The sequence below is a fragment of the Gekko japonicus genome, unplaced genomic scaffold (assembly GCF_001447785.1).
Source record: "Gekko japonicus isolate JY-2015 unplaced genomic scaffold, Gekko_japonicus_V1.1 scaffold602, whole genome shotgun sequence".
In the NCBI taxonomy this organism is placed as follows: Eukaryota; Metazoa; Chordata; class Lepidosauria; order Squamata; family Gekkonidae; genus Gekko; species Gekko japonicus.
The window spans coordinates 775,387-790,003 of NW_015170292.1; the positions used below are offsets into that span (position 1 = coordinate 775,387).

General features: G+C 42.9%; 1 non-coding gene across 1 annotated transcript; it reads right to left on the bottom strand.

Annotated features, from left to right (window-relative positions):
* Window positions 1-5,328: 5,328 nt before the first annotated feature.
* TRNAT-GGU lies at window positions 5,329-5,400 on the bottom strand. Its single transcript has one exon. It is a non-coding gene; the product is annotated as a tRNA-Thr (tRNA).
* Window positions 5,401-14,617: the final 9,217 nt, after the last annotated feature.

Consider the following 14,617-nt stretch of genomic DNA (forward strand, 5'->3'; position numbering starts at 1 on the left):
GGGTAGCTTGACCTGGCTCAGGTGATATGGCAAAATTTCCAATCGAGGTTTTAAACAAATGTTTGGCCAATGATGGCTTGAAACCAACAGGCAGCCCAGATCTAGGCAGACCTTGACACCTGTATTTTCCAACATGGTGTCTGTACATTTTTGCAGACTAAAGAATGGTTTATGATGGAGTGCATATAAATTAATGTAATGCTGCTAAGGAATAGCTCTCAAGAATGATTTATTATTTACCCATTATTACGTCTTATTGCACTTCCTCATACATGGCAAATGTAATTTGCTTTAAATTTTGGTGTTTTGTTTTTAATTGTTTCTCCTAGACAAAGTAAGCCTACATCATTAACCTGACAGGAATGCTAATAAACAAAAAATAATTTAAAAGCTTTATTAAGTTCAATTAATTGGTTGTCACAGTCTGATTTTGTCATGCTTTGGTAGCCAGTATATTGTAAGTAATTTTCATGATTTTCAATTCATTTTGTGCAAACAAGCTTGGGAACAAAAGCAAAAATAAATAAATAAAAATTGAGTTGTTTGGATAATTATTTTTTTAAAAATCTTTGGCCTGTTTTGCTGTTTGTGATAAATGGGTTAATTAGCTTCATTTTTATTGCATCTCAATTTTTACTGCAACAGAACAACACTAATTTATCCAGGAGTGAACACTGACAGATTTAAATCTCTGTGTTTTTGATGGTTAAGAAGATTTCTTACAGGAGTTCTGCTCAAAATGACAGTCCGTCGTCTTAGGGCTGTTGACGCACAATGAAATAGCTCAAAAGATTTCAGTGAAGAATTTATATTTTCTCTGCCCAACATTAAAAAAAGACTGAAGATCCCCAAGGCAAATAAATGCAGCAATTCATCTCAATTAGAACTTTCCCCATAATATCAAAAAAAGAGAGAGAGAAAACTGTTTTCAGGAGGGAACAAATCTATTTTGGCAGTTCATATGGACGAGCAGTCACAATACATTTTGAGATAATATGAACATCTTATGGGACATGTCTATGTGAGGTATATGTCTTTCCATTCTGCACTTTTGGGGCATTGCCACACATTTGTTTCATTTTGGTTTTAAAACTTATTTTTCACATGTGAGTTGTGCAAATACAAGTGCAAGCCAGAATGGTGTAGTGGTTAAGAGGGTCAGACTAGGAACTGAGAAATCTGGACTTAAATCCCTCCTTTGCCATGGAAGCTTGCTGGGTGACGTTGGGCCAGTCACACACTCTCACTCCCTCAGGTATCATACAGCCTTCCAAAGGAAGTGATGCTGCACATCCGATACCTATCTATACCTGAAGAAGTATTGGCAGAGCTGTTCCACTCTTAGCAGTTAAGATGCCTGGGGAAAGCCTTCTTCGCAACACTTGTAGTATCGGTGAAGCCTTATGTCAGTGGCCTGTGTGGGTCTTTTGCACTAACATTTTAGTGCCTACTTTGTTGTTCGTTGTGTGATCTGTGCAAGGACAACAGACAGAGTGAGAATAAAAGGAAGACAAAGGGTTGGTTTTGCAGTTAAATCATTGTGCTTACACCAACTTATGTATCCATAGGCTTTTCACTGTGTCAGGGTCATTAAGCTTTCAGGATAACTCTGAATCCCTCCCTGATAGAAATTCTCCCCAAATATGCCATTTTGAGCCAAGCTATTCATAACATGCAGAAGAATGCATGCATGTCCTTTTCACCAATTAAAATTTTTTGTTTTGTATGCCCTGTTTTGTTTTGTTTTGGATGTGTGGAGAAGAAACACTAGATATACTTGAGGGGGGGTTGGTGAGTAGTGTGTGTGTGTGTGCGTATGTGCACGTGCTTGTGAGCCTGGAAGTCATGGTGACTTCTGGTGATCCCTAGTGGGGCTAGCATGTTTCAGAGAGGTGGCTTGATATTACTTGCCTCTGTGTTCCAGCCCTGGTATTCCATGGAGGTTGCACTTCCAAGTACTTGCCAGGGTCGGCCCTGCTTAGTTTATGAGATCTGACAAGATCGGGCTTGCCTGGGCTATCCAGGTCAGGGCAATGTACTTTGGATACATATTGCCTTTATGGTAGTATGGATATTGCATACATCCCAAAATGTGCATGGTGTGTGGGCATCCACAAAAAAAGTGAGAGAAAATTATTGTGGATTATTGGAAGGATAGAACTAAGTGCTTGACTCAGCAAATGCAACAACAACCAAAACTGAGCAACAAGTGTGGAATAGATAGAGAGATCCTTATGCAACTCTGCTCAGCTTTCATTAAAGTCATAGTATTACAGCACTACATTCACATGCAGCACAACATGCAGATGTTTCAAAGTAATATAATCTTCCTTAGCTATATGTGATTGGCCAATAAACTTCAGATTGCTGAGAGGAGGTGGAGTAAGGGTGCCAACCTCCATGAGAGCCAGTTTGGTTTAGTGGTTAAGTGCGCGGACTCTAAACTGGGAGAACCGGGTTTGATTCCCCACTCCTCCACTTGCACCTGCTGGATGACCTTGGGCAAGCCATAACTCTGGCACAGCTGTTCTTGAAAAAGAGCAGTTTCTGTCAACTACAGAGATCAGTAACCCTGCAGAAAATGGCAGATTTGGTGGGTGGAATCTATGGCATTATACCGTGCAAAGGTTCCTCTCCAGAAATCACCAGGAATTTCCCACCCAGAGCTGGCAACCCCAAGGCAGAGCTTGCTTGCAATGTGTCTGCTCCTATGAAATCAATTACCATTCTCTTAGGTTCTTGATAATATCCCCAGAATCCAAATATTCTCTATAAAAATAAACACTTGCAATATTCCCATCAAGCTCTTTATTAAAATGTCCTCATTAGAATGAGTTATGGGTATTACAGTTACTGGTCTGGACTGGTTTATGTTAATGAATCTTCTAAGAACTTAGTTAGCATTAGTCTAGAATCTGTCTTATTTAAATGCAAAAAAAAATATCTCATTTCAATTAGATCGTAGTGTTATATCTGAAGATTGGCACCGGTTAACACACACATTCCAGCCATTGCAAATTGCCATTTTTCCAAATGTAGTTCTAAATTTGGATAAAGTGTTTCCAAGCTTCTGTTTGGAGGCCAAAGAATCCACAAGGTCCAGCTGTCACTTGGAGGTCAAACACCACAGGGTATTCCATATAAACATTCTGCTTTTGCTATTTGTTATAATTGTCTTCCACCCTTGGACTGACAATCTCAAAGCCAACAGCCGTCTGCTGTTATTCCAATGCAAGCTGAACTGAGGAATGCTGAGAATCCGGTCCTGGAGAGGCCACTCCGTAGGGGCGTGCCTCGAGGGGCCGCCTTTGCCGCCCTGCACGGAGTGAGGCAGCCCAACATCCGGGGACAGCTGGGGGCGGGGCCGGAGGTTTCTTCACGCCGGCCTCTGCCCCCGCCTTCATTCGCCTCGCTGCGCTCAGCCCACCCTCCCGCCCAGTTTTACAGTTCAGGCATTCGCTGGTCGTCCTTTGGGGGGCCAAGTAGGAATTTTTTACCCTCTACCTGATTGGCTCGTGGTTGGGGGTGTTTTTTGCCTACTTTGAACTGTAGCTGTAGCGAAGGTTTTTGATGGGTGTGGTTGCATGTTAAATAGGTGGTCACTTCAGTTGGCAGGTTGTTAGTCTGCAGATTGCGGCACGGTGAGTACCGGCGTATATCCCATTAGGGAATAGGGGTCTTGTCGGTACAGTCTTTGGGCCTTGCAGCCCAGGGCGGGGAAAGCAGACCGCCTGAGGGTTTGCCCGGGATGTGCCCCCTCGCGGCTCGGGGGTGGTTCTCCCTGGCAATTACCCTAGCCGTGCTGGCTGAAGGAAAGGTGAATTAATCGCCTTGCCTTCGGAGCTGGGTGCTCGCCCTAGAACATCATGGCAAGGGAAGGGTCGGCTGACCCGTAGTCTTGCCAGGCCGCAATTCTGTCATCCTGTCTGTATGTTGCTGTTATGCTTCTAGGTTGTTAATAAAAGTGGCCCGTTAGTACCCCATATGGTTGTCTGTCTCGTTATTCTGGATGGGGGGGCAACAGATGAGCTGCACTGATGGAGGACAAAGATTTACTGGCAACTTTGGATCGGACAAGAATTAGCTGATTAAAAAAAATAGGTGTGTACCTGCCCTGAAGCAATTAGGGCAATATGTTTAATGGGAGAAGTTGTGCTCAGAAAATTGTTGCTTTTTATTTTTGTAATTCATCTGATGACCCCAACAGATTCAGGAAGCTCTGTAGCTAACCTAACCCTTTCAGTGCTTCAGTACAATTTTAGCTATTATTCTAAAGCTGTGAATATATGAACCTGTGAAGCTCTCTTATACTAAATCAGACCATTGGCCCATCAAAAACTGTGGTCATACTGGAGGCTTGGCGCGATCTGGCGGTGCCTCTATATGCATGCAGCGGCTTAAATCGTCGCAGGAAGGGGTGACCAGACAGCACACCCTGAAGCAGGTCCTCTGTGTGCTGGTCCCACACTGAAGCATCCACACTACTGGCTCAATCACAGAGACTGGCCCTTGGTGGCAATGGGGGGTCACTTATGCTCATATGCATTTATGCACACATCCCTACCAGGCAAAAAACACACATGACTGAGATGAAAATGACCATTCATTCTTCCCATCCGGCATCTATTCACAACAGGGGGGTTCAGATGTTGGGAAAAGCAGAGTGGAAGCACTGGCATACGTAAAGACTGGACTTTCCCCAGTGTCGGCAAACTCCACTTCCAAGATGGACCGGACCCAGGTGCTGACGACCGGGGCACAGAAGACAGATGTTGTCTGATTGTGCTCTTTAAACCCGCAAAGGTAATACAACTGCATTGGTGTGAGCTGCTTGTGTGACCACAGCCAAAGTCACTATTGTCTACTTTGACTGTCAGTGGCTCTTCAAGGTCTCAGACTGAGGTATTTCATATTACCTATGACCAACAGCATACCAAGGGTGGGGTGGTGGGAGCAGTCCACCCCGGGTGTAGGCAATAAGAGAGTGCAAGCTGGTCTGTATCTATGGCCCTTTGGAATGGGCCATACCTCTCAGCATTTCGTGCAGGAGAGCTGCACTCCTAGCCCCCACTGAAAAAAAGGAGAACTTACTTCTGAGTAAATAAGTGTTGTGTCCTATCACCTTATTGAAAAGCACTTGAGCACCAGGCTGTAGTGTTGTGCACACAGAAATTGCCCTGCAAAGCAGACTGTCTTAAGAGTAAGCCTACTCGAGCCCTGACCTGGACAATTTTGTTGTATAGAGAAGAAGGGTGTTAAAAAATGATCCACTCTGGGGATCAAAATATGCTAGGTATGCCATTGCCTATGACACCTGGTCCTTTTAGCTGGAGGTGCTGGGGATTGAACCCGGGACCTTCTGCTTACCAAGCAGATGTTCTACCACTGAGCCACAGCCCCTCTCCTCTGTGGTTTGCATTCCCCTCAAAGCAGCAGAACGCCTCATTCCAGAACCTTCTTCCAAAATGTAGTGATGCCCTTAGATTGCCTTAAAAGGGGATTAGACATCTTTATGGAAGACAGGCCCATCAGTGGCCACCAATGTTCCCTCTAAGCTGTGGAATCTTGTGAGCAAAAATTCTACTTTGTGAGCTGCTGGCATTAAAGGTGTGAGCAAGCAATTTGACTACTGCATAAATTAGCTTGCTCTGGAGCCATCCTTCCTGAGCAAAGACACAAATGGGTGAGCCGGAGGCTAAAAAGCTGTGAGCTAGCTCACATGAACTCAGCTTAGAGGGAACACTGGTGGCCACTAGTCATGATGGCTAAAGGGAACCTCCTTGTTCAGCTGCAGTGCATCTCTGGATACAAATTGCTCAGGGGCAACAACAAGGAGGGACTTTGGCCTCTGTGCTCTTGATTACAGGGCTTCTAGTTGCATCGGTCTGGACACAGGATGCTGGACGAGACAGACCTTTGGGCTGATTCTCACATAACTTTTCTTTATATTTATTTATATATCAGATTTGTGAATCGCCCCGTCCCTGTGAGCACAAGGCTCTGGGAGATGTGCAGAAGTGAAAATCAATGTTAAAATCAATCAATCAAAATCAATCTTATGCTCTCTCTCCACTGTCTCCAAAATACAAACACAAATATTAAGCGGCTACCTAACATAGATCAGCAGGATGCCTTGAAGTAGTGTGGAGCAGAACAGAAAATCTCTCACACAGCTCAGTCCTCAGCATATTTACCTGAAAGGAATTCTCATGTCGTTGACTCTTAAGTAAATACTTGTAAGACTGTAAACAATCCCTTGCACAGTTAGACTTCCTACTTGACAGTAAGGCTGCTCTTAGTTGGCTATACTGGAGGAAGGATTGCTGCCTTTCCAATAAAGACTCTGTGTAACTATGCCTTCAATAGCAGCTTGGCATACAGCCATTAGCAGTGATATCCTTTTTCTCCATACTGTGAAAGGCTTCAACATGCTGATGCCTGTCCATTGAGGAGTTGTTAAAGGTCCAAGAATAGGCTAGGCCATTTCCCCCCTGGGCCAACGGCGACCTTAATGAGGCACGAAGACAAACATATCAGCACCGTTAGCCTGTTAGTTCCTCTAGCTCAGGATTGTCTGCTCTGAAGGGCAGCAGGTGTTCACAGTGTCAGGCAGGGAAACATCAAGCCCTGCTATTTGAGGTCCTTTACCTGAAGATGCCAGTGAGTGCACAGGAGAGCTTCTGAGGGAAAGCGGCTGCTCTGCCACTGAACTCCATTCCGAACTAGACATCGTTAGATTATGACAGTGTATTGAGGGGAGACTCTAAAATAGGGATTTAGACTGAGGAAACCATAGCCAAAGATTCTGGCAAAAACCTTGAGATGGATGACTCCTGCACATTTAACTGTGACACAGAAAGTAGACTTGCATCAGATATGTTTCTATACCACAGTGTTGCAATGATTCCTTGTTTATGTAATGTCTGCATTCTTCAGTGAAACATTTAAGGGTACCAGCAACACTGGTGCATATTTACCAAAATGAGTTTTCTGGAAACCGGGGTTAGAGAAAGCCAGTATCACTGTGGGTTTTAGAGGGGAGGAGAGGAGAGATTTTTGGCCTGTAACAAAATATATAAATTCTATCTATCTATCTATCTATCCATCCATCCATCCATCCATCCATCCAGGGCTATTTTTGGGCAGGAACGCACAGGAACAGAGTTCCGGCTGGCTTCCGAGTTGGCCACACCCAGCAGGAACTCATTAGCATAATAGACCACACCCAACAGCAGAAACTCATTAGGACTGGCTACATTAGGGGTGTGTAGCCTAACATGCAAAGGAGTTCCTGCTATAACAAAGCCCTCCATTTTGACAACAAACAAGGTAAACAGAATAAGAAGCAAAAGGTGAGTGTATCTGGATGGCCACACTTCTGCGAACATGGGGTGTGTGGCCTAATATGCTAATGAGCTGTGCTGTCAGGGGTGTGTCCTAATAAGCAAATGAATTTCTGCTGTTGGGTGTGTCCTATTATGCTAATGAGTTCCTGCTGTGCTTTTTCTACAAAAAAGCCATCTGTCTGTCTGTCTATCTCTGCTCATACGGCTATCATCTAAGGCTTTTAAATATTTATTTATATAGAAAATTTATATGATGTGAGGTGGCTCACAAAATTTTAAAAATGCAATAAAATCATAAAAGCAGCATAAAACTTCAGTTTAAGATGAAACCCACAAAAAATCTTCAGACTAAAAGCAGAAAATAAAAACCAGCTTCCAAAAATGTGGCCCCTTGGTTACAAGCGTGGATTGAAAAAAAGTTGTGGCTTGGGGGCTAAAAGACAGTCATGTAAGTGCCAGGTGACCCTTAAGAAGGAGGGCATTTCATAGGAGAGGTGCCACCACTGAAAAGCCCTGCTTTTTCTTACTATCTCTGTAGGCAGTGGGCAGAACAGTGCTGGGGAAGAGGATCTAAAATAAAAAGAGGCTTCCGTTTTGCACACTATACTGATGAGGTTCATCTTGACTTGCAGATAATGTATTCTAGAGTGAAAATGTTTGCTGATATACCTTCAAGCAAAGGAACATATGACCTCTTGGCTTTTAAGTCTGCAGTATGGATTACAGTTGATGAAAAAAAGAGATCATATTTATCAGCAGGGCCATAGCCAGTGCTGGGGCATTGGGGGTGGCACACCTTTTTGAATCTGCAGTGCCTCCCACCCTCCTTCCTTCTGTGTAGCTCAGGCTGTATTCCACCGCTCTGCATCATTTCCTTCTGAAACCACCCCAAATCCCCCTCTGATGAGAAGAACGTGCAGCGCTCCCGACGAGAGGAGGAGCCATTCTCTCACTCTGATAGTCAAACCCACTGCCAGTTGGGAGTCAGGGAGGCATGGTCAAGCACCCACTGGTTGGGTTGGGGGCAAGGGAAAAAAAGAGGACGAAAAAAGAAAATGAAACAAAGCGGGCCAGCTGAGGGAGCTGCGTCATGGTCAGCAGCAGCACTGACTGGCCGCCTCCTTCCCCCCTCCTCTCTTTACACAGCTGTAGCCTGCCAGCAACAATGACCCCTTCCTCTCAGCTCCGTCTGACCCTCAACACACCATGGAGGAAGAGCAGGCAGGAGAGCAGATGAGACCGCTGCTCCCAGCCCCATAGATTCACCCCCAAAGTAGAAAAATGAAGTGAATGAGGGACTGGGGAGGCGAAAGGAAGCCACCCTCCTGTCCACCTTTCACCCCTGTGCTGGGGCTGCTGTTCCGCTCTGTGGGGACGGAGTGGGGTTTTTCTCACTTGCTTTCTCCCCCTTCTCTCCTGAGGCAGGTAAGTGAGTGGAAGGAAGGGAAGAGGGTTAGCTAATTAAATCAAACTTCCTTCAATTGCCGGAGCTAATTTGATTAGCATTGTTAATTTATTTTAATTACCCTGCCCCCCCTCTCCAGAAAAAGTCCTGGCTATGGGGACTGTTATCAGGCAGAGAAATTCACCTTTTCTATGTGTTGGTAGAAAGAAGCTGAGGCAAGCGCTTTGGTGTGAGAACGGATCTATTGCCAGTATGGGTGCCCCTTATTTTAATCTGTGAAATGCTGGAGAATATATATAGCCCTAACGATTCCTTACCACAAGCTGGGTTGCCAACAGTCCTGGGGGGAAATGTCCCATCCCTTTTAAAATAGGCTTTATGTGAGAAAATGGGCAGCTGAAGCTTTTCATGGCATGGGGGTAAATAACATCCACAGGTAATTAACATCCTGTTAAATGTCTGTTCATTGGATGCAGATATAAACCTCCTTTCTTTCCTATAGGAACCTTAAGCACTTTTTGTTGTTCTTATCTCATCCATTTTACCCATTAAAGAGAAAGGACTTTTTCCCCCCCTTCAGGCAGTTGGCTGCTTAACCACAGTGAGCATGTTCCCTGTGTCACAAGGCCAGAAAGAGTGCTCTAATTCATGTGAAAATGCATTTTGGATGCACAGCTGTTCCTTGAAAGCAATTTTCAGCCCTCCTTTATACTTGTTGTGTTGGAATATGCAAGGTCTATCGTTCATAGAAAAAGAAGATGACAAGAGCATCCTGCAGGGGCAGCAGAGGGGACAACTAGTTAGCATAGTGAGATTAGGGACTTCCTACTATTTTTAAATAGTCTCCTTCCTGTCTCCTGGTTGGCTCAATTGGGGGTTTTCCTGCTCCTGCTGAGAACTGTTATATTACTGACTCCCTCAGACTTCTCTTTCTCTCTACTCTTTCTTGTGAAGATTGTTCTGTTCTTAATAAACCAATTTTATTCTTTAAACAGCTTGTGCTCTGCCTTACCGCATAACTAAACACTGCCAACATGTCACTGTTGCAGATGGAGATGATTCTGGCCTGTACGCTCCGCCCCTGGTTACATAGACAATGATTAAAAATTGAAAATAAATTTCTTGTCATCCATCCATATTCCACCTTTCCCTACAGTGTAATATTACCTTGAAATTTGTTTGGAGTTTTTACCTTGACATAACAAGCTCAATTTCAATGACTGGCATGAGGGAGTTTTCTTTCTTTTGTCTGCTTCTGAGCAAGGAAATCTGACAGCGGCAGGTTAGAATAATTTATTTGACTGCAGAGTGTTTTGGAGGGAGGGAGAAAATAAGTAACACTTCAGCAGACTGAAGATAGGAATGGTAAGGAGAGCGCATACTTCATCCTCCAAGCACGTACTTTATCCTTGTGTTGGGGATAGCACTAGGTATTTGTAGGGTAAAGGCCTTAAATAATGACTCACAGGGGCCTGTTTTCATGCCAGGATGTTGGTTGAGGTGAATCCATTCTATCTAAAGCCTGCAGCCTGATGGACAGCTGCTCTTCACACAATGGAGTGTGTGTGTGAAAAAACAATGATGAAAATGTTAGTAAGTGTGATGATATGTGTTTTTGCATGTTTGTTTGTTTTCCCCCTGTAGATCCTGAGGGAAGTTTTTCTTGAAGAGAAATCTAGGTGCTTGGGAAAATGCTAGAAAGCTCTTAAGAGGTGGAATGGTAAGAATAATTATGACTTCATACCTATGTTTCCTTTGGCTCAACCATCTGCTCTGAAATGGGTTTTCTTAGAACTGTTCTGATTTATTTTTGTTAAACAGTTCCTTCCTGGGTATCTCTGCCCTCTGAACCGTAGAATGTTTAAGTCTTGTGTAGGCTACCTCTGTGATACCTAAAGGCATTTAGATCTGCAATTTTACATGCTAACATGGAGTATCCTCACATGAGGCTGGTTCAGAAGTATATTTGATCTATTTCCACTTGATTGCAGTACTTGGGCTCCATCCAATCTCTCCATTCCATGCATGATTTTATAAAAGTCTCCCCTTAGTTGCCTTTTTAAATTTTTTTTAGGATAAACAGCCCTAAGTGTTCTTACTGACCCTCATAGGGCAGCTGCTGTAGTCCCTTGATAATTTTGGTTGCTTTTTTCTGCACCTTTTCAAACTCTACAGGTGCAGTGACTGTACTGTAACTGTATGCAGTATTCCAAATGTGATCTCACTATAGATTTATATAATGGCAGTATGATAGCAGCAGTTTTATTCTCTGTTCCAGTTCTAATTATGGCCAGCGTGGAATTTGCTTTTTTCACAGCAGCTGCATAGTGGGTTGACATTTTCATTGAGCTATCCACTACCACCCCAAGGTCCTTTTCTTGGTCTGTTGCTGCCAGCTCAGATCACATCAGTGGCTGTGTGAAGTTGAGACTATTTGTCCCAATATACATCACTTTTACACTTGCTCACATTGGTCCCGGTCACACGAGCAGGATACTGCGCTGCTGAAGGGAGGCAAATTAGAGCCAGAGCAAAAAGAACCACGGTAGCGCGATCTGACACGCCCCCGTGGCTCCGTGCTCTGGCCTTCTGCAGGCAATCAGATGTAGCACGGCAAAATGGACGTTGCACATTTGTGCACATGCGTGGGACGGGGAACGGCGCTGGCTGCGACGGGCTACCAACGCTTCCCCGATCAGATGCCTGGAGTTGCCGTGTGTCATCTGGAAGGTAGTGCTTTGTTGCTGGTACCTTTTCAACGCACGTTTTTGGGCTGAAGAGATGGATCGGGGACAGGTGCGTGATGCTTCCCAGATGTTGCGGTATGATCACACCCATTTGATGTGCCCTCAACCCGTCCGTTTCGTGGGACAAATCCTCCCATGTGACCAGGGGCATTGAGTCTCATTTGTCATTTTAATGCCTATTCCCCCAGTTTGAAGAGATCCTTTTTTGTCTTAACTAACCTGAATAATTTGGTGTCATCTGTAAAGTAGGCCACCTCACTACTCACCCCTAACTTCAGGTCATTTATGAATAATTGAAAAGCACTGGTCCCAATAAAGATCCCTGAGGGACGCTGCTGCTCACATCCCTCCATTGTGAGAACTGACCATTTAGACCCACTCTCTCTCTTTTTTTTAGGCAATTTTCAATCCATAAGAGGACTTGTCCTTTTATCCCATGACTCTGAAGTTTGCTCAGGCATTTTTGGTGAGGGACTTTATTTGTATTTCCAGCAGGCTTTTAACAGTCAATGTCTACTGACTCATTCCTGTCCACATGTTTATTGATACTTTCAAAGAACTCTAAAAGGTTAGTGAAACAGGACTACCTTTACAGAAGCCATGTTGGTTTTTATTCATGTTTTAGAAGATCAACAATTTCAAATTTGAGTTCTTTAAGAACTCTAGAATGAGTACCATCAGGTCCTGGTGATTTGCTTGTTTGCAATTTGTCTATAAGTTTGAGAACTTCCTCCATTGCCACTGCTATTTACCCAAGCTCCATATCCTCCCGTCCTGAAAACATCAATTCAGGAAGAGGTAAATGCTTATAACATAAGCGGTGAAGACAGATAAGAATTATTTCAGCTTCTCGGCAATCACCTTATCATCCTTTAGTACTCCTTAATTCTATTGTCATCCAGTGGTCTAACAGCTTTCCTAGCTGGTTTCCTTACCCTAATGTATTTAAAGAATTCTTTATTGTCTTAATGCTTTCATCGATATTTTCCTCAAAATCCGTTGTTGCATTTTTAAATTGACTGTTTGCATTTCCTTTGAGGAAGTTTGTGGGAGGGAGTGTTGTTTGCCTAGTTTGGGTAAGCCTTCCAGTTTCTGAAGGAAGTCTTTTTTACTCTAATACCTTCTCTCACTCTGCTTGTTAGCCATTCTGGTGACCTCTCAGACTTTGTACTAACTTTCTTGACTTGTGGTATACATTAGCCTCTAGTATTGAGGTTTTGAGTAACCCCAAGCCTTTTCAAGAGATTTGACCTTCTTGACTGTTCCTTTCAATGTCTTTTTTTAACCAGATTTCCCATCTGAGAGAAGTTTCCTCTTTTGAAGTCATAAATGGCCATGTTGAAGTTCCCTGGCACTTTCCCATATACATGTGAATTAAATCTGATGCCTTGATTTGTTCATTGTCAGAGTTTGTGTATGGCAAACTCTGCGGTTCTAACTCTCTTGATTCAATTGATCACATATTGTTAGACTGTTCGTGGCATGCATCTGCTAGGGAAAAATGGTTAGACACTTGGTTGCATGGTAAACATCACCTTTCCAATGAAATAAAATTCCAGTTTCTATTGAATGATGTAACAGCAGAGATTACTGTGGCAGTGGCCAATTTTTTAGTGGACGTGATGAGAGTGAAAAATTTGGGAAAGTCCGTTTCATGATTTTATAATTAACCTAGACTTTTAGTTGATTGTGTCATTTTCTGTCTTTGATTTTAATGTTGTATATGCCATTAAAGGTTTATTGATTGAGTTTGTGTATGTCATATTGTATATGTGTGCCTTGTTCTAATGTTATGGTTTCTCACAGGTGGCCAGTGGTATCTGCGGCCTCTCCAGATATCTACTTTAGGGAACGCACAAAGTACAAACAATACAATTTAATCATAAAGACAACAGTGTAGAAATATGATTTTTTTTTTAAAGCTGGGTGAACCTCAAGGGGCCTAAAGGCCAAGCACCACCACTGATATAGCCCTATTTCTGATTAAATTGTATCTCTGCAGGTGGGGGCACACAGTTTAGGAGGAGGATCTTAACTGTTAGGCTGGACAGTACTGAAGGTAGTGATTCTTCAAGTACCCCAGCCCCAAGTTATTTATGACTTTTAAGATAAGAACCAGCATCCCAAGCTGTGGATCTTTTCCCTAGGGATGAAGTGAGTGCTACGGGTCTCCTTCTTTAAATTTCAGCCCCTGTAGGCTAGATTTTTTTTAAGTCAGGAAAATAATTGCAGAAGTACACATCATGTGTACTTCTTCTGAAAGGCTTGTCTTTTATAAGCATCCCATGTATTGTTCCCTAATGGTTGCAATCTGCTTCTTGTAGAGAATACCTTTTAATATTATTATCCTGGCAGATAGTTTTCCCTGCATTTGAGAACATCTCAGAATTGCCCAATTTTCTCACATTTGCCAATTCTGTTCACTTTAGAAGCTTCTTAATTTCACAATATTTTTTTTTCTAAATACAAAAGCAGTACTTGGCATAAAGGTATCTCTGTGTGGGGAGAATTCATTGAAATACCATCCATTTAATTATTAACTAAGATGTGAGGAAGCAGTTGGAGTAAAGTAGATTTTTAAATATATGCACATCATTCTACATCTAATGCACATGTACATGCACATATATGAAGTTTTTAAAATTTGATTGTATATTAAAAATCGATGGAACACATATCTAGTGTATTCTCAGGTACAATTATGGACAAATGCGTTATCAATCGATTTTTTAAAAATAACTCTTCATGGAGATCAATGTTGTGTACACACTTTTCCTTTTCTCATTATTTTAATCCTCATATCAATCTTTTGAGGTAGACAACTCTATGGGGAAATCAGCAGCAGAATCTGGGGGTGTGGTAGGGAGACAGGCTTGATGGGTTCTTGGCTAGCTAAGTTATCTTCTACCATCTTCAGCACAGCAGCTTAAATAACTCCAAAATTTCATTCTGTTAAAAATTGAACACAGCGACTCCGTTTTTCTGTTTTCTGTTGACTCCTCAGTGATAGTGTTTGCTTGTAACTGGATATTTGTTTTAGTTTTTCTATTTACAATTCTTGGCCCTGCATTAAAAATCAAGCCTGCTGAAGTGGCTAGAGGCCTCCGTTGTTGTTGTTT